The sequence below is a fragment of the Canis lupus genome, chromosome 14, assembly GCF_048164855.1.
Source record: "Canis lupus baileyi chromosome 14, mCanLup2.hap1, whole genome shotgun sequence".
NCBI lineage: Eukaryota > Metazoa > Chordata > Mammalia > Carnivora > Canidae > Canis > Canis lupus.
This window is the reverse complement of record NC_132851.1, coordinates 61,787,309-61,807,266: the sequence shown is the minus strand read 5'-3', so window position 1 is coordinate 61,807,266 and position 19,958 is coordinate 61,787,309. Positions and strand designations below refer to the sequence as shown.

Below are 19,958 nucleotides of genomic sequence, written 5' to 3'. Positions count from 1 at the left end.
TTTATTTTTATTTTTTTTTAAACACACATTTTTTTTTTATTGGTGTTCAATTTACTAACATACAGAATAACCCCCAGTGCCCATCACCCATTCACTCTCTATCAGCATTTTATAATAAAATAAATTTAGCTCCTACCAAAACCCAATGTCCCAATAGATTTGCTTTGATAAATTTGTCTTCAACAAAGTATATGCCTTAGGTCAGAAATTTATTCATGTCACACTTAAGTTGAATCCTACCATGTGAAATTTAATCCACTCAGTTTGGGTGTTAGAAGGCTCATGTCCTTCAAGTGAGGCTGGTGACATATTTACTTGTGATAGAAAAATATCTATCACACCTTTAAACAAATTCATTTCCTTAATTTAATTCCTTTGGTTGGATGATTGAGTGTAGTGAAAACAGAATATTATTGCCATTTGTCTTGGTTAAATATGTTAGACTCATAAATATGCTATTTGCCTATTGGTTTGAACTCAAAATTAAACTTGAAGTTTGATTTTGTATCACAGGTTTTAAGGAAATGTTTCCAGAGTCGGACCAGAAATTATATCCCTTAATTCCTTTTCAGCTAATATAGAGATAAAGGTCTATGTTTGAAGGAGGCAACTAGATAATTTATATCAAAAATTTTCACAAGATATCCCTATATGTTATAGATATATGTTTATCCCAATGAGCGTAATCTTTATTATACCCTTCATAAGTATTCATTAACCCTTCATAAATACTTTTTAAAGAAAACTGCACCCTGGACTAGTAATTTTGAAGTGGATTATGGTATGTTTGACCAGATTTCCTTTTTTTCTCTTACTTTTTCTTTCTTTCTATCTCTATTTTCATTCTTGCTTTTTCATTTAATCATGTGTACAACAGTTAGTTGTAAAGGCACTGGCAATATATGAGTTATGTGACCCTTTGGAGAGTAATATAAAAATGAAGAGACTATATATTTAAATATATATAAGACATTTGGAAATTGACAAGTAGCTATTGTCAGTTAAAAGAAGAAGTGTAAAAACTAAAGCTAAATGTAACTATATCCCTATTTTACCTTGGAACATTGAAATGTATAGGCATTATTGATTCTTCTTTTTAATTTAATGATATAGAAAGTGCACAAATTATGCTTAGCAGAAATAAGAGGAAATGATAAACACAAAAATAGTATTTTTATGTTAACTATAATCTCATACTCCACAAACAGGAGATGGTTTTAGAAGACTGATGAGGAAGAACATGTCCTACAACTTGGTAATAAAGAGAGAAATAAAGTACTTTTGTCTCCATTACTCAATTCCATGTCCTTGCAAATGAAAGGGTGTTTCATTTAGAAGGCATGTACTCAATGAAGAGCCAATGCAATTTCATTAAGAACGGTGTCCTAAGGATGTAGTACTTGCTGAGGTTTTATATTACCTTTTTCCACTTTAATTTTTTTTTTTTTAACTACTCCAGTTAGTAGGAAAAAGTCTTTCAGAGTTACCTTATCCAACTGAGAAAAGTTAAGAGTCCGGTGAGTCACAGGGGAGAGCTCAAATCCTAGAAGCCTATATAGTTATCTGCAAAAGTAGCTACATTATATAATATGTCCCTGTTTCATCTTAATATGACAAAAAAATAGAAACCTGATAAATTTGGACAAAATGTGAGTTCCAATAGATGCATTCTGTGGATAAGAGATTCAAGTGAACACATATTCACAAAGTTTACATTGCAATTTGGGAAATATAAAAATACAGAGATGTCTAGCATACAATTGGGTATGTCAGTCTAAATTTGGAGGCTGAAATGCAGGATCGTGTCTGAACATGGGGCACCGTCAGACAATAGATGGGAATTAAGTCCTCAGAGTGGCAAGATAATAGAGGAAGAAGGTGTACAGAAGAAAAAGAGGCAGAGGTCTGAACCCTGGAGAATATCAGCATTGATTCTGAGAAAAGGGAGTGGGCGTAGAATATATAGAAGTAGTTCAAGAAAGAGAAACAAAGAGGCTTCTGATCAGGAAGATTTAATTAACAGGACCAAATGCCTTTGGTTTGAGAAGAACAAAAAAGAAATTACAGCTAACTAACGCCAACAAAGAAATGTTTGGTGAGCAGTTCTGAGTGTCTAGTAAAGAATAGAAAACATAAGCTAAAAGGGGACAATTACATAGTTGGGAGATTTTTTTTTTTATCCTTTATAATGTAGCTGCCAGGGAAAGGAGTGGCAAAAGTAGATTTTTAAAAAACGATTTTATTTATTTATTCATGAGAGACACACACACAGAGAGAGAGGCAGAGACACAGGCAGAGGCAGAAACAGGCTCCGTTTAGGGAACCCGATGTGTGACTTGATCCCAGAATCCCAGGATCATGCCCTGAGCTGAAGGCAGACGCTCAACTACTGAGCCACCCAGGGGTCCCAAGAAGTAGATTTTTAAAGATTTTCCGGGGTTAGGCTTTTCCAGGTCGGATTGTCAAAGGCAGGGAGTCAATGTGATATGAAGAGAAAATTTGAAATGATCCAAGGTGAAGCCTAGGTGAGTGCGAAAGGAAGGAGGCCAAGGGGAAATAAACAGAATGGAATACTACAAGGGAAACTGCAATGACAGGATTCTTTGCAGTCAAACAAAAAGTAGTGCATTTGACTGGTATCTTCATAAGAAGAGAGACACACAGAAGGAGAAGATTGCTTGCAGACAAGAGAGGCAGAGATTGAAATAACACATTTACAAACCAGGGAATTCCAAGATTGCCAATAAATTGCTAGAAACTAGGTAGAGGTGAAGATTGAACCCTAGAACTGTCAGAAAGAGCAAGCCTCTGCCAACAGAACCGTGAGAGCATACATTTCTATTGATTTTAGCCACCAGTTTTGATAATCTGTAATGGCTACCCCAGAAACAAATACAATGGGAGAACTTGTATATGCTTGATAATCAATTTATTATGCATAAGGTTTTTAAACATTTTTATGATGTTATTAACACAGAGGAGAAAAGGAGATTTTCCAATAGCTCAGAGACTACTATTACTATTTTCAAAATATTGATCATTAATCTCTGGTGTGTGTTGTCCATGTAACATTATTTGATTAGATTTCTTTTTTCTTACGGAAAATCTAGAAATTATGATGGATCCAATTATTTTTAAATTGTGATATAACGCATAATATAATGCAAATAAAACTGTATTGTTAAAAAATTAAATTCCAAAACATAATTTTACAAATACTTTGGGTGTATGTGGTATATTGGGGCTAATAAGTGTTACTAGATGATTAAAGGATTTTTCTTTAGGAAGAATCATTTTGAGTAAGAAAGCAAATAGGACTTTCCACCAAGCCTATGGAGAAAGAGAAATATTATTTTTATTAAATTTGAATTAAATATCAAACATTGCTAACACTTCTTTTCAAACTGCATCTAGATATCCTCTGAGACTGACTAAGTGTTCACAGACGCCTATTTGCCAAATTAAATATTTATCAGGCTTCTCTCCTTCCTTGAGCTCTGCTTTCCCCCAAGCCTGAACAAGCACTAAAGATGGAGTGTGCCCTTTATCAGATGTTCCAGAGAATGGGCTAGCCACAGTAGGCGCTTTGTGTCACACCCTATTGGCCATCTCTCATTGCTTGCTTAAGTTCCCCTCAAAAGTTTCTGCTGATCTTTGCTAAATTCTCTCTAGCCTGTAAAAGAAAAGCCATTTCTATTGGATTTTGAGAAACTTGCAGATTTCTGAGATTTAAGTGTTCTCCCAAAGCAATGGACTTTGTCTAACGAAATTCTCTCCTTATTTACCTTTGGGTTTGTTTTGATGACAAAGGATCCCTGACCAAAACCTGCCATGGTTAAAATTATTCACAGTAAATAGCTTCACCAGTATCATTCTATACAACTTGCACAATCAGACTCTGTATTGCAGTAAATTGCTGCTATCCCTATTCTTTTTTTCCTCAAACTTTTATTTCTCATCCTAAATTAATTTGGTAGTTCCTCAATGGCCTTCTTCATTGTTTAGATCCTTCTCCCTCCAGGTGCCATGGACCTGCTGGTATTGATAGGCCTGAGGAACCCATCCACTCACAACACTTCTTTGTGAAATGATATTCTGACTGATGCTTGCTTGTTTTTACATCCATCTTTAAAACTAGATAATAAGCTGTAGAGTGCAGGGACTCTGGCTTGGTACTTGTATCTCTAGGGGCTGTCTCACTGAGTGCTCATGATGTGGTCAAGTAACAGCTCATGCCTGAATGAACACAAATTTGTTTGACCCTTATTTCCTTAAATGCATACAAGGAACTGTATTTATTTCCCAATATTTCATTCCACTCTCTTAACAAATTCCTTTATTTCCATGTCTTCAAATCTCCTAGCCAAATTAATTACATATCAAGGGATTACTTTTATTACTACCTTGGAGAATTAAAAAATACCGAATCATTATAGAAAAATGGATTGAATGAACTTCTATTGTCTTCTTTTTCTCCCCTGGTCACTTTTCAATTTAACTGCTATTGTCTTTCAAACTTAACATAGCCAGAGTATTTTTAACATCCCTACTGAAACCTAGCAAAACATGCACTAAGCCGAACTTCCTGAAGAATGACAACAGATCCAGCAAACAAATGGGCAACAACAGAGCACTGTCACATATTGCTCAGCACTTTTACTTGCTAATCCAATTCTGATAACTTGCATCTGTTTTTCCCCCCTCCTTCCCTGATTTAGTGTCTCATCCAACCCAGCATCAAATCTATTGATTGCCTTTTCGTAGGGTCTCTCTCTCATATTTCTCCAGAGTCTATCACCAAGACATCAGTTCCACCACTTCTCTGCTCAACTATACTCTATTCATTTCATCCAAATTAATTTTTGCCAAATAATAGTTTTAGTATATTCCTCCTCCTTGCTCTAATATACTCAGCGATACATAATGCTTATGGAATCAAGTTTAGATTCTTTGTTCTGTCATTAATGGCAACAGGGAATTCAAGGTGAATGAATTCTCCATGTGCAATTAAAAATAAAGGAATCCTCTAGAACAGTTTCATCTCTGAATTGCAAGACAGTCTTCTTTTAGTTCCAAAAAAACTGCTTTAGTTTTCAGTGAAATAATGAAACTTGCATAGAATTTGGAACATCTAATATTGTTTTAGGTAAAATTGACATTTTAAAATCAAATTGGAAATACTTCCATTTCTTATTATTGGTATTATATTAGAGCAGCTGTCCCCATTCTCATTGCTTGTCGGAATCCCCTAGGAAGTTTCAAAGTTTATTGCGTTATGACCATACAGAGATCTTATTAAAATGTAGATTCTGATGTTGTGTAGGTCAAGGTGAGGTTTTAGACTCTACATTTCTGACAATTTCCCAGATATTATTGATGCAGTGGCTCCAAAGATTACATTTTTAGAAGATAAAGTTTTAAATAATATTGGGCACAGATTTAGAGGCAGGGCAGGCTGCAGCTGTAAATTACAGCAATTCCAACTAAGTTTTTTATGTAATATACCTTTTAATAGCTACAGATTCTATGAATTAATGAAGTGTCATCATATGCCTGTTTTGTCCATGAGAAAGAAGTTTTAAAAAAAAGAAGGAATAGTTCAAGGTCATGCGAAAGTAATCCTCAGAACCAGAACACAAACAAAAGTGTTCCCAGCCCAAATCCTTGCTCCTTCATCACACCAGGACATTTTCCTTTGGAAACATTGAGATAAATAACCACACTTTAGGAGAACTACACCAGGCTCCAATCCTAAACTGGGGCTGCTTTCATTCTTTCTTTCTTTTTTTTTTTTTTAAGATTTTATTTATTTATTCATGAGACACACACACACACACACACACACACACACAGACACTCACACATACACCCTCAGAGGCAGAGACACAGGCCAAGGGAGAAGCAGGCTCCCTGCAAGGGGCCCAGTGTGGATTCTATCCCCACCCTGCGATTATGCCCTGAGCAGAAGGCAGACTCTCAACCCCTGAGACACCCAGGCATCCCTGCTTTTGTTTTAATATCTTGTTTTTGTTTTCTCTAGTTTTAACACCACCATTGATACATCTGAAGAATAAAATGTCACTAGTTCCAGCTTACCGCCATAATCATGTCCTAGGGTTACTAATATTCAAAATGATGGCTAAGAAGAAGGAGGGTATTGTTCTGGGGCCTACAAACAAAAGGAAAGAGACAATGGCTGAGAATTGAGACAATTGCTGTGCAAATATTTCACTTTAACTTCTATTAAGAATTTAGGTTGTTAAACTTGGTAGGAACTTACATATCGGCTACATGATTGTTTTTTCTAACTTTTGGTTATGTTTTCAGTTTTTTAAGAGAAATGTTTAAAAGAAGGTAAAATGATAAAGCATTTATGCTTTACTGTTTGTTGACAGTTTCATCATTTTATAATACATGAGGGATTAATTATAGCCAACCATTTATAAAAGATTTACGTATTCTTTATAATACCACCTCCAAGCTCCTACTTTGCCCATCCTTGAATATTCCAGGGAGAAGGAAAATTGCTAATTCCAGGTTAGGTGGAATTTCTACTTTGACTCTTGACTTATAATAAGCTTACTAACTCTTAGAAATCCCATATTCCTTAATATTAGCTTCTGTTAATCCAAATTTTCCTCCTCTTTCCTTCTGATTATTTGATGCCATTTTAAATCAATAATTTACTGTATGACTAGGAATTTTTTAGACCTTATCACACTGAAATAATAATAAAGGATATCAATGGTACATTTCATTAAGAAAAATGTTAAATGAATGAAGTTTCCCATCTTATTTAACATGATCAATAAACTTAGCCTAATGACTTCATCACCCTCCAAAAGAATCAGAAGGTGAAGACTTACCAACTCCTATGTGTTTTAGTAGCCTCTATGCTCCAATAGGCATATATTATACTTAATAGAATTGGAATTTCAACTATTCTTTTTGGCCAAGGCAATTATTTGCCAGACAGAGATACTTGAGTTTCAAGAGAATAGTTGGCTTCTTCAGGTTGGCCTTATGAATTTCCATATAATTGTTACTAGCGCTAAGACTTGGGGTCTTTTACTAGTGTATCATAATTAAGTACAATCAATCAAGGTGTCCTTTAACAATTACACATAGATGTGATTTAAATTTTTTTTAATTTTTTTTAAATTTTATTTATTCGTGATAGTCACACACAGAGAGAGAGAGAGAGGCAGAGACACAGGCAGAGGGAGAAGCAGACTCCATGCACCGGGAGCCCAACGTGGGACTCGATCCCGGGTCTCCAGGATCGCGCCCTGGGCCAAAGGCAGGCGGTAAACCGCTGTGCCACCAAGGGTTCCCTAGATATGATTTAGAGATAAGTATTGATTCTTCTTATAGAATAAATACTCAGGGACAATATATGTTTGTACTATACCACAATATCAGGAGAACACTTACATTGTAAGGATAAACTGGTTGATATGGCTGTTAAAATAAGAACAGAATAAAATTTTAATACAGGCATCATTATCAAGTTTATCAGTGAATGAAAATGTCTTATCTCTCCAGATAAATAGCCTCCCTGGGGAAAAAAGTAAAAAATAATAATCAGCATCTTCATTTTATAGCTCCAAATTGAGTATAAAAATCCACCAAGCTGCCACAAATATGATTAAACAAAATGAAGACAAAGGCCTCATAACTGATATGCTGAACTAGTTTATTTTTGTTTATTGACATGTTTAAAATGAGTGAAGAGTAGGTTTTTGCTAAAAAGAATTTGCTACATTAAATTTTTTGTACGTGTGAAAGGAAGGAAAATCATATGTGAATGAGAGAGATACTAAAAAGCTAAGTTTTGGATTCCTTCAAAACAAACATTTTTTACATATTCAATCAAGTTCGTAGCCACCTTGACTCTTATAATAAGCTTACTGATCTCAAAAGCTCCATATTCTTTAGTATTAGCTTCTGTTAATCCAAATATCCCTCATTATTCCTATTGATCCTTCTTATTTGGTGCCATTTAAACTCATCAATTTACTATATGACTACGAATTTTGGAGGCTTATCTCTGATAGGACTTGTCAAAATAATAAGAGATATCATTGGTACATTTCATTAGGATAAATGTTATGAGCATTTAACAATTTAACACAGATAAGATTCAGAGAGAAGTATTGATTCTTCTTATAGAATAAATACTCAGGGACAAAATATGTTTGTACTATACCACAATATCAGGAGAACACTTACAGGGTAAGGATAAACTGGTGGATATAGCTGTTAAAATAAGAACAGATTAAAATATTAATAAAGGCATCATTATCAAGTTTATCAGTGAATGAAAATGTATTATCTCTCTAGATAAATAGCCTCTCTGGAGAAAAAAGTAAAAAATAATAATCAGCACTTCATTTTATAACTCCAAATTGAGTATAAAAATGCACCCAGCTGCCATAATTATGATTAAACAAAATGAAGACAAAGTCTTCATAACTGATATGCTGAACTAGTTTATTTTTGTTTATTGACATGTTTAAAATGAAGAGTAGATTTTTGCTAAAAAGAATTTGCTACATTAAATTTTTTGTACGTGTGAAAGGAAGGAAAATCATAAGTGAATGGGAGACATACTGAAAAGCTAAGTTTGGATTCCTTCAAAACACATTTTTTTACATAGTCAAGGTCGTAGCTACCTTGACTCTTTTTTTTTTTTTTTTTTGACTCTTGACTTATAATAAGCTTACTGATTCTCAAAAATTCCATATTCTTTAGTATTAGCTTCTGTTAATCCAAATATCCCTCATCTATCCTACTGATCCTTCTTTATTGGTGCCATCTAAACTCATCAATTTACTATTCGACTAAGAATTCTGGAGGCCTTATCTCTGATTGGACTTGTCAACAGAAGAGATATCATTGGTACATTTCATTAGAATAAATGTTATGAGCATTTAACAATTTAACACATAGATAAGATTCAGAGAGAAGTATTGATTCTTCTTGTAGAATAAATACTCAGGGACAAAATATGTTTGTACTATACCACAATATCAGGAGAACACTTACAGGGTAAGGATAAACTGGTGGATATGGCTGTTAAAATAAGAACAGATTAAAATATTAATAAAGGCATCATTATCAAGTTTATCAGTGAATGAAAATGTATTATCTCTCTAGATAAATAGCCTCTCTGGAGAAAAAAGTAAAAAATAATAATCAGCACTTCATTTTATAACTCCAAATTGAGTATAAAAATGCACCAAGCTGCCATAATTATGGCATATGGCATTATGGCATTATGGACATAATGATGTCTATAATTATGATTAAACAAAATGAAGACAAAGTCTTCACTACTGATATGCTGAACTAGTTTTTTTTTTCTTTGTTTACTGACATGTTAAAATGAGTGAGGAGTAGGTTGTTGCTAAAAAGAATTTGCTACATTAAATTTTTTGTACGTGTGAAAGGAAGGAAAATCATATGTGAATGAGAGAGATACTGAAAAGCTAAGTTTGGATTCCTTCAAAACAAGTTTTTATACATAGTCAAGGTCGTAGCTACCTTGACTCTTGACTTATAATAAGCTTACTGATTCTCAAAAGTTCCATATTCTTTAGTATTAGCTTCTGTTAATCCAAATATCCCTCATCTATCCTTCTGATTCTTCTTATTTGGTGCCATTTAAACTCATCAATTTACTATATGACTAAGAATTCTGGAGGCCTTATCTCTGATTGGACTTGTCAAAATAATAAGAGATATCATTGGTACATTTCACTAGGATAAATGTTTTGAGCATTTAACAATTTAATACATAGATATGATTCAGAGAGAAGTATTGATTTTTCTTATAGAGTAAATACTCAGGACAATATATGTTTGTACTATAGCACAATACCAAGAGAAAACTTACACGGTAAAGAAGATTCTGTGGATAAAATAAGAACAGATTAAAATATTAATACAGGCATCATTATCAAGTTTATCAGTGAATGAAAAGGTCTTATCTCTCCAGATAAATAGCCTCCCTGGGGAAAAAAGTAAAAAATAATAATCAGCATCTTCATTTTATAACTCCAAATTGAGTATAAACATGCACCAAGCTGCCATAATTATGATTAAACAAAATGAAGACAAAGTCTTCATAACTGATATGCTGAACTATTTTTTTTTTTGTTTACTAACATGTTTAAAATGAGTGAAGAGTAGGTTTTTGTCAAAAAGAATTTGCTACATTAAATTTTTTGTATGTATGAAAGGAAGGAAAATCATATGTGAATGGGAGAGATACTAAAAAGCTAAGTTTTGGATTCCTTCAAAATAAATTTTTTTTACATAGTCAAATTCATAGCCATCTTTACTCTTGACTCATAATAAGCTTACTGATTCTCAAAAGTTCCATATTCTTTAGTATTAGCTTCTGTTAATCCAAATATCCCTCATCTATCCTACTGATCCTTCTTATTTGGTGCCATTTAAACTCATCAATTTACTATACGACTAAGAATTTTGGAGGCCTTATCTCTGATAGGATATGTCAAAATAATAAGAGATATCACTGGTGCATTTCATTCGGATAAATGTTATGAGTATTTAACAATTTAACACATAGATATGATTCAGAGAGAAGTATTGATTCTTCTTATAGAATAAATAGGAACAAAATATGTTTGTAGTATATGACCTTATCAGGGGAAAACTTTTATGGTAAGGAAAAAAAATGTTTCTGTTAAAATAAAAACAGATTAAAATCTTAGTACAAGCTTCATTATCAAATGAAGTGAATGAAAATGCGCTATCTGTTCAGATGAATCAGCTCCCTGAAGTGAATGAAAATGTCTTACCTCTTCAGATGAATCAGCTCCCTGGGAAAAAAGTAAAAAATAATAATGAGCATCTTCATTTTATAACTTCAAATTGAGTACAAAAATGCACCAAGCTGCCATAATTGTGATTAAACAGAATGAGGACAAATTCTTCATAACTGATATGCTAAATAGTTTTTATTGCTGTTGTTTAATGACATGTTTAAAATTAGCAAAGAGTAGGTTTTTGCTATAAATAATTTGCTACATTCCAGTATCAAATCACTCTGGTTCAATTTTTTTTGCATGTGTGAAAGGAAGGAAAATCTATCATGTGTGAACAGAGAGATACTGAAAAGCTAAGCTTTGGGTTTCTTCAAAACAAATTTTTTTTTTAACATGGCTATGTTTTATATAGTTTAAGAGATACTGATGTTCAAATATTTTTTGTGCTAATAGAGTCTGGTATTATGTTTTTCTTTGTTCTTATATTTTTATTTTTTGCAATTCTGTTCTTTTATTAGAAAACTAAGTATTATACTGTGATATCATAAACAATTTGTTTTGATAACATCCACTAGAACTTGTTGGATTGATTGAAGAAGTATTATTTCTTGATGAATATGTCAGTAACTAGACACAAAGAATACCCAGAAAAGAACATTATTTGAACAGAATAAGAAACAAAGGTAGGAAGAGTCAACAAGAAGGAGGTGAAAGAAGAGGGGAGAATAAAGGGAAGGTTGAGGGGAAGGACAGAAGCAGGAAGTTGAGAGGGAGGACAGGAGAGGAGGGAAGAGATCAGGAAGTGGAGGAGGAAGAGAAGGAAGGTAAAAAGGAGAGGGAAGGAGGAAGTGGAATAGGAGAGGAGGAGGACGCAGAGGAAGAGGAGGATGAAGAGGAGAAGAAGGAGGTAAGAAGGTGGAGGAGGAGGAAGTGGAGGAGGAAGAAAGTTTCAGATAGGTCAAGTTTTACCTAGTGACATACAAGGAAATGATTTAATAGAGGCAGGAACTCCTGACATTTGGTTGGTCTAGACCTTGTAATATTTAAATGTCTTTTATTAGCTTCTTACCTGCACAGCTGCATGGAGCTCATTTAAAACTGTTGCTTTTATATTAAGCTAATTACACCTGAGTGTCCACGTGTATTTAACGTGTGTGTGTCTGTGCATGTGTATGTGAGTGTGTGCACCCAAGATTTATTCTAAACCCCTAATGAATGTCTAGGTTAATTCAAAGAAATGGCTAATAAAAAATATTAAAATCTATAAAGCTGTTATCAGGAAAATGCAAACAATGACCAGAACACAAGAAATAAGGAGACTCCTTGGAGAACTACTGAGAATATATTGTTCAAAATTTCCGGATATACTTACAATCATGGCAATCATGAGGGCCATGACAAAGGCAAAGACAAAGATCTTCATATTTGGCTGATTCCTGTGAAAACATATGTGAAAATCAGTAGCATATTCACTCCTGCATTTGCAAGTCAAACATTTATTGACTGACTATTCTCCAAAGCCTTGGGAAACACACTGGAAACACAAAGACAGTGGAAGCACATTGCCTGACACTAGGGAACTTAGAGGTTGGCAGGGGACATTGCTAAATCAATATAGGTGCCACGATTTGGAAATAGGAACGTGCTATAGAAACACCCAAAAGGGACATCTTGAAGAGACCAAGAGGATGAGGACATTAAAATAAAGCAAAAGCTAGGCTTTTTTTGTGCTAGGCTATATAGAAGAAAGGAGAGGTGTTGGGAGCCAGCTGAAGAACACAAAGGAAGGAGAGGGTAGCATGCTAGAAGGGACATCATTCAACATGTAAGGAGGACAATGATGGGATCAGGCCAAGCCCTTAGATTGTTGTGAGATTATGGTGGCCACAGAATGGCATGAGTGTAAAGAAATGTTTAGAAGACAGAATGACAAGCAACAGGGACTGGTTTCTTAACAGAGTGAGTGAAAAGGAACCAGGTTCCTGGCTGAGAAGGGTGTAGATGGTGTGACCCTGGTATTGGAAAATGAATGATACTTGGCAGAGAAACATCAAATTGAAAAGAATTTTCAGGGATTAGGATTCCTGGGTGGCTCAGTGGTTTAGTGCCTGACTTCAGCCCAGGGCGTGATCCTGGAGTCCTGGGATCAAGTCCCACATTGGGCTCCCTGCATGGAGCCTGCTTCTCCCTCTGCCTGTGTCTCTGCCTCTCTCTCCGTGTCTCTCATGAATAAATAAATAAAATCTTAAAAAAAAAAAGAATTTCCAGGGACAATATCTGTAAATACTTTGACAAATAGAATTGTTGAAAATAATGTATTCTCCATATTAACCACTTCAACTAAATTAACATGATATGGGATTAATTGACATGTATTTGTAATTCTCTATATGTAAGCGAATCCAATTTTATTGCTGTAGAAAAAGAAATTCTTTCTTTCTTTCTTTCTTTCTTTCTTTCTTTCTTTCTTTCTTCTCTTTCTTAGATTTTAGATTTTATTCATGAGTGATGCAGAGACCTAGGCAGAGGGGAAGCAGGCTCTCTGCGAGGAGCCCCATACAGGACTCAATCCCAGAACCCCTGGAATACTACCAGATCCAAAGGCAGATGCTCAACCAGTAGAACCACCCAGAAATCCTGATTATTTATTTCTTAATTGAAGACATATAAATAAAAATTTTTCAAAATATAAGATAAATAATAGGTCAAATCTTTTTTTCTCAACCACCAGTTTTGATAGAACATTAGAGTAACGACTTATGTCTATAGGGAGAAGCAACTGTTCTTCTGCTAATAACTCTAAATCTTTAACATACAAAGCAGACCTCAGGGCTAATGACATTTTCCTTGTTCTTTATCTGCTAATTTGCCCCAATAGTTTGAACTCAGATCTGTGGCATTAGACAATTAATGAGAATTAAATATTTCTTGGTGAAATTTTTCTATCATCTACTTGCTAAGCCAAATATTCAGTCATGTTATGATACAGAATAGGATGTTTCTAGCTGGCATTTTGTTAAAAGTAGAAGATTGGGAGAAATTAACAGAAAGTGATCATAGATAGATAGATAGATAAATGATAGATTATTAAGGGCTTTGAAATAATAGTTCCCAAGGAACAGAATGATAAAAGTCTGAGATACTACAAGTTTTTTTTTTTCCCAGCCAAATTAAAATAAAATTAAAATGGGTTAAATGAAATGAATTATTAAAATGAAAAAGTGCCTTTATACATTATTAATTATGCAGAAACAAACTATTTAGAATGATGAAAAGAGCATGGAAAGATTATGGAAAATGATTAGTGCTGGGAATAAAGTAACTTTTTAAAAAGGTGACTTAAAACTTTTGAATACATGTGTTTCCTAAAAGAGATCTGATCTATTCAGATACCATTTTCTTCTAAATTTAAACTTTAAGTTAAAGGTAAAAATAATTCTTAACAAAGCTGATGTCACATACGTAATCAAGGAACTAAAAAAGCTTTTAGAAAATCCCACCAGCAGAGATGATGGAGCACATCTCCTCCATTTGACACATCCGTCTCTCTGTCCAATGATCACTGTCAATTCAGAGGCACTGAAATCCTGAACTCACCTTCAGATCCTCACATCAGGTCATTATGTCTTTAAATTGTTTCTTCATGAGAAATTACTAGGCAGTAATATACATTTTCTAAGTAGTTTTCAGCTTATTCCAAAAAACACAAAGGATTAAAATATAACCTCATACTTGATTGTACATGAACATATTACCTGTTAGCAGAGAGAAGACTCAGGAGTCAGAGGCCAAAGTTCTGAAGCCCTAAGAGATGATGTGCTTTACCAGAGGACTGAGGTATTTAAATACACTGAAATCCTCCATTTGTTTTTCTAAATCATGTCAAATATGAGAACATATTATTAAACTGAAAATGATGCCCCAAACCTGTCCCCAGAAATCAAGATAAACTGAACATGGTGATTTTACAATAGGAGATTGTAAAGCAGATGACTAGGAAACAAATGGACCCATCAAATATTAATCCCAGTCTTAATCTAGGCATCTGTGAATAAAACAAAGGGGAAAGAAAATTGCAAGAAACCAAGCATAGAAATAAATGATTGAAAGAGTAAAAATGTTTCTGAAACAAAGCATCTCCCTATTTCAACAAATGCATGTCCAAGACGGAAGTACTCTATGCCAAAAATGATACCATTTTATTAAAATTCTACTTGTGTCTAATAACTGGTGACAACTGTCATAACAAAATTGGAGTCTTCATTCATCTCGTGTGTTTCCTCCAAACTATTAAAATGTGTTTTCTTCAATTGGCTTTGGCATGCTTTAAGTCTTGATGTATATCCAAAATTGGCCAAAATTCAGTCATCTATTGAGTACTGTATGATAAAATAATTCTTATTTTCAAATCAAATGACCATAGATGCTTAGTCTACATACCTCACAAGTAACTGGAAACATATGTTTTGGAATTGAATTTATTTGAGCCTTTAAGGGGGCTCATGTTCCTCAGTGGAAGCCATGTGTACATTTTACACTAGAAAGGAGGAAAATTTATTTTTGTTTAGTCTCCAGGTAAATTTGTATAAAAAGTCACTGCTTTGCTACTGGTTAAGTAATTCAAAGTGGTCAGAACTGAATATCAGAAAATCATTTTTAGAGGTTGTAAATGTTACATGATAGTCCACTGTTACTGAAAGTGATACATGAGACCATCAGAATCAGAATAACCTGAGAACTTCTGGAAATGGAAATTCATAGGCCCTCTTTCAAGATGCACTGCATCAGAAGCTTAGAGATGCACTAGGAATCTCATTTAAACAGTATCTTCAGGCAATTATGTGTGTAGCATAAAGACTGAGAAACCAAATGATAGACTCAATAATGTATTATTTATCTAGAAATTAGGTCCTGTAAATAAAACTGAAAGTTTAATTTTTTATCAGGTGTTTCAAGACAATATTTACCTAATGGTAAATAATCTATGATATATTTGAACCAGACATTAGAAATTATTTATATTAAGGAACATACTTCATTTATTTATAAGCCTAAAAGATATATAGTCTTTTCTCAAGTGCAAAGCAAAGCTAATCTTTAGTTTAGTAAGTATTGAAATAAGCCTGATTTTTAAAAACAAGCCCTGCTTTTTCATTTAGAATTATCATATGACTTCCTTTCTTTTTAAGTAGTTTCTGTCTGTCTCCCTCCACCTCTTGCCTAATTTCTTCCTTCACTTAATTTTTGATTGATTTATGTAAGCAATGTTAGTAGGCACAATTGTAATAGATCTAGGAGATTCATAACCTCATGAAGAAGTGAACTAACTCTCTACGGGCAATACCGAACAGTATCTGCAACAAAACCAAACTGCCAGGTAATAAAAATAGAGAGACGTGAATATACACATTTACAATCTACAATTAAACTTCACTCACCCATATTTTACGTTGGACATCAAAATGTCAACTTGATTCCACTCATTACTTTCTGCTTTAACATAATAAAAGCATGGGGTTGGCCTGAGAGTATGGGAAACAAGGTGAAATCTAAGCAGTGGAATAACCTTCTTGTGTTTATTCTCTTGCCATCTTCCAGGACAATAGGTCATTATAGAATATTGACGGACCAGAACATGTCCTGATATTTTACTCTTAAGTAAAACAGATATCATTTCCTCTTTAACTAACCAGTGTTCTGTTTGAAAATGCGATTACAAGGGAAACATCAATAAAGTGCTATTGCTGTATCATAAGTCTGACATTACATTGTGGCATAAGTGTGCAAACAGTGAATGGGTATTTTTGTTGGATTTTCTTTCTTCTCTTCCTCCTCTTTTTCTTTTTTCTCCTTTCCTTATTTGTCTGACAATGAAATAGTTTATAGTCTGTGATAGGTTCTGCAATGATGATTTATTCAACTATAAAACCATTTGGTGTCTAGTCTCCTGTGAATTACTAAAATGAAGTGGGAATCAACAGTAGACTGGGAGATGTTGAAGAATGTATCAATGATCTGGAAAACAGGCTAATGAAAAGTACCCAAGCTAACTAGCAAAAAGTGTAAAGAGTTTTTACAAAGGAAGATAGGTTAAGAGATCTCTTGGACAACATTAAGAAAATGAACATTTGCATTATAAATTTCCCAGAAGAGGAAGAGAAGGGCATTAAATAATTTGAAAAATTAGTACCTGTGAATATCCCTAACTTGGGGTAAGAAATGGACATCAGGTTTAACTGTACAGACTTCCAAATGAGACTAACCCATCCTGGTCCACACCAGGACACATAATAATTAAAATGTCAGATATTAAATATAAGAGAGAATTTTAAAAGCACCAAGAGAGAAGCAACTGTTACATACAAGAGAAACCCTAAAGGCTATTTTTCATCTGATTTTTCAGCAGAAACTTTGTAGACCACAAAGGAGTTACACGACACAAGTGATGAAAGGAGAAAACTTACAATCAACCCTACAAGGTTATCATTCACAATGAAGGAGAGATAGTTTCCGAAACAAGCATAAGGTAAAGAAGTTTATCAGCACTAAACTAACCTTACAAGAAGTATTAAAGGGACTTCTTTGGTGCAAAAGAAATGGCCATAATTAGATGTAAAAAAATATGAATCACAAATATGAAACATGCAAAATATGACAACATATACATAAAAAGCAGAGTAGGGAGCTAAAGTTTTTTACAATGAGTTTGAACTTAAATGATCATTAAGTTATTTTATTTTTTATTTTTGTTTATAGGAGCTTTGTTCATAACTGCTAAAATTTGTAAGTAAACAAGATGGCTTTCAATAGGTGGAGGATAAAGTGTGGTGCATCCATACAATGAAATATGATTTAGTGCTAAAAAGAAATAAGCTATCTAGATTGGAAGTCAGCAAAGTATAGTGTATCAGCTAAATCTGTCCCTCCCCGCCTGTTTTATAAAGCTCTAAGGACACTGTCATAAAAAAAAAAAAAAAAAAAAAAGATGAAATTAGGTGTGAACCTCTAAAATCACATGAAGGAAACTTAAATGGATATTGCTAAGTGCAAGAAGCCAATCTGAAAACTCTACATTCTGTATGACTCCAACTATATAACTTCTGAAAAAGGCAAAATATTGTCTCTCCTGATTTCCTGAAATCAATCCAGAAAATAATACCACTTGTCCTACTTATAGTCATAAGCTCATCATTGAAACTGTCACAGGGGTCAGTAGAACAAGATATACGCTGGCCAAGTTTGAATACAGACCCACCACTGTGGCTTGGGGAGGGATAGGATTGGCATAGCTGGGTGCTCCATGCTGTAGCCTCCCCTGAGTCACCTATTGAGACCAAGAGCTCTATAAAAGGGGGGGGGGGGACAGAAGGGAGTGGTGCTTTTATCAGGAGGAGGAGGAAAGGGTGCTAGGTAGAATAGCAGAACAATGGCTACTCTCTGTGTTACATATATTTTTAAAGTTCTCCTTTCATTGTTTTTTAAAAGAAAAGGATATTTATCCCTTAGCAGTTATAAAACGTGGTACCATTTCATTTTTTAAATATTTTATTGAAACTCAATTTCCCAATATATAGTATAAAACCCAGTATTCATCACATCATGTGCCCTTCTTAATGCCCATCACCCAGTTACCCCATCCTCCCCCCTTCCCTTCAGCAACCTTCAGTTTCTTTCCCAGAGTTCAGAGTCTCTCATGGTTCGTCTTCCTCTCTAATTTTTCCCCATTCTGTTTCCCCTCCTTCCCTTACGGTCCCTTTCACTATTTCTTATATTACACATATGAGTGAAACCATATAATTGTCTTTCTGCAATTGACTTCTTTCACTCAGCAAAATACTCCCCAGTTCCATCCTCATCGAAGTAAATGGTGGGTATTCATCCTTTCTGTTGGCTGAGTAATAGTCCATTGTATATATAGACTACTTCTGTATCCACTCATCTGTTGAAGGACAACGAGGCTCCTTCCACAGCTTGGCTATTGTGGATTTTGCTGCTGTGAACATTGGGGTACAGGTGTCCTGGCTTTTCACTACATCTGTATCTTTGGGGTAAATACCCAATAGCACATTAGCTGGGTCATAGGGTAGGTCTATTTTTAATTTCTTGAGGAAATGCCACACTGTTTTCCAGAGTGGCTCTGCCAGCTTGCATTCTCATTCCCACCATCAGTGCAAGAGGGTTCCCCTTTCTCCACATCCTCCCTAACACTTGTTGTTGCCTGTCTTCTCATTTTAACCATTCTCACTGATGTAAGTGGTATCTCCTTGTGGTTTTCATCTGTATTTCCCTGATGGCAAGTCAAGTGGAGCATTTTTTGTTGTTGTTGACCATGTCTAAGTCTTCTTTGGAGAAATGTCTATTCATGTCTTTTGCCCATTTCATGACTAGATTGTTTTTTGGGTGTTGAGTTTGATAAGCTCCTTATAGATCTTGGATACTAGCCCTTTATCTGATATGTCATTTGCAAGTATCTTCTCCCATTCTGTAGGTTGTCTTTTAGTTTTGTTGACTGTTTCTTTGCTGTGCAAAAGCTTTTTATCTTTATGAAGTCCCAATAGTTCACTTTTCCTTTTGTTTCCCTTGCTGTTAGAGATGTGTCTTGCAAGAAGGTGCTGTGGCCAAGTTCAAAACGGTTGTTGCCTGCATCCTCCTCTAAGATTTTGATAGATTATTGTCTCACATTTAGATCTTTGAACCATTTTCGGTTTATCTTTGTGTATGGTATAACAGAATGGTCTAGTTTTATTCTTCTGCATGTGGATGTCCTATATTCCCAAATCCATTTCTTGAAGAGACTGCCTTTTTCTATTGTATATTATTTTCTACCTTGTCCAAGATGAGTTATTCATAGAGCTTAGGGTCCATTTCTGGGCTCTTTATTCTATTCCATTGATCTATGTGTCTATTTTTCTGCCAATACCATACCGTCTTAATGGTCACAGCTTTGTAATATAGCTTGAAATCTGGCATTGTGATGCCCCCAGATTTGTTTTTTTCCCACATTCCTCTGGCTATTTAGGATCTTTTCTGGTTTCATACAAATCTGATGATTATTTGCTCTAACTCTGTGAAGGAAGTCCATGGTATTTTGATAGAGATTTCATTGAATGTGTAAATTGCCCTGGGTAGCATAGACACTTTCACAATATATATTCTTTCAAT

The 19,958-nt window shown here is 34.4% G+C and overlaps 1 protein-coding gene across 1 annotated transcript in view; it reads left to right on the top strand.

Moving 5' to 3' along the window:
• Positions 1 to 11,637: 11,637 nt before the first annotated feature.
• CSN2 (casein beta) overlaps positions 11,638 to 19,958 on the top strand; it is a 115,744-nt gene continuing 107,423 nt past the window's right edge. The window contains exon 1 of the mRNA XM_072775277.1: positions 11,638 to 11,703. The gene's annotated coding sequence lies outside the window, so the exon portion shown is untranslated. The remainder of the gene's footprint in view (positions 11,704 to 19,958) is intronic.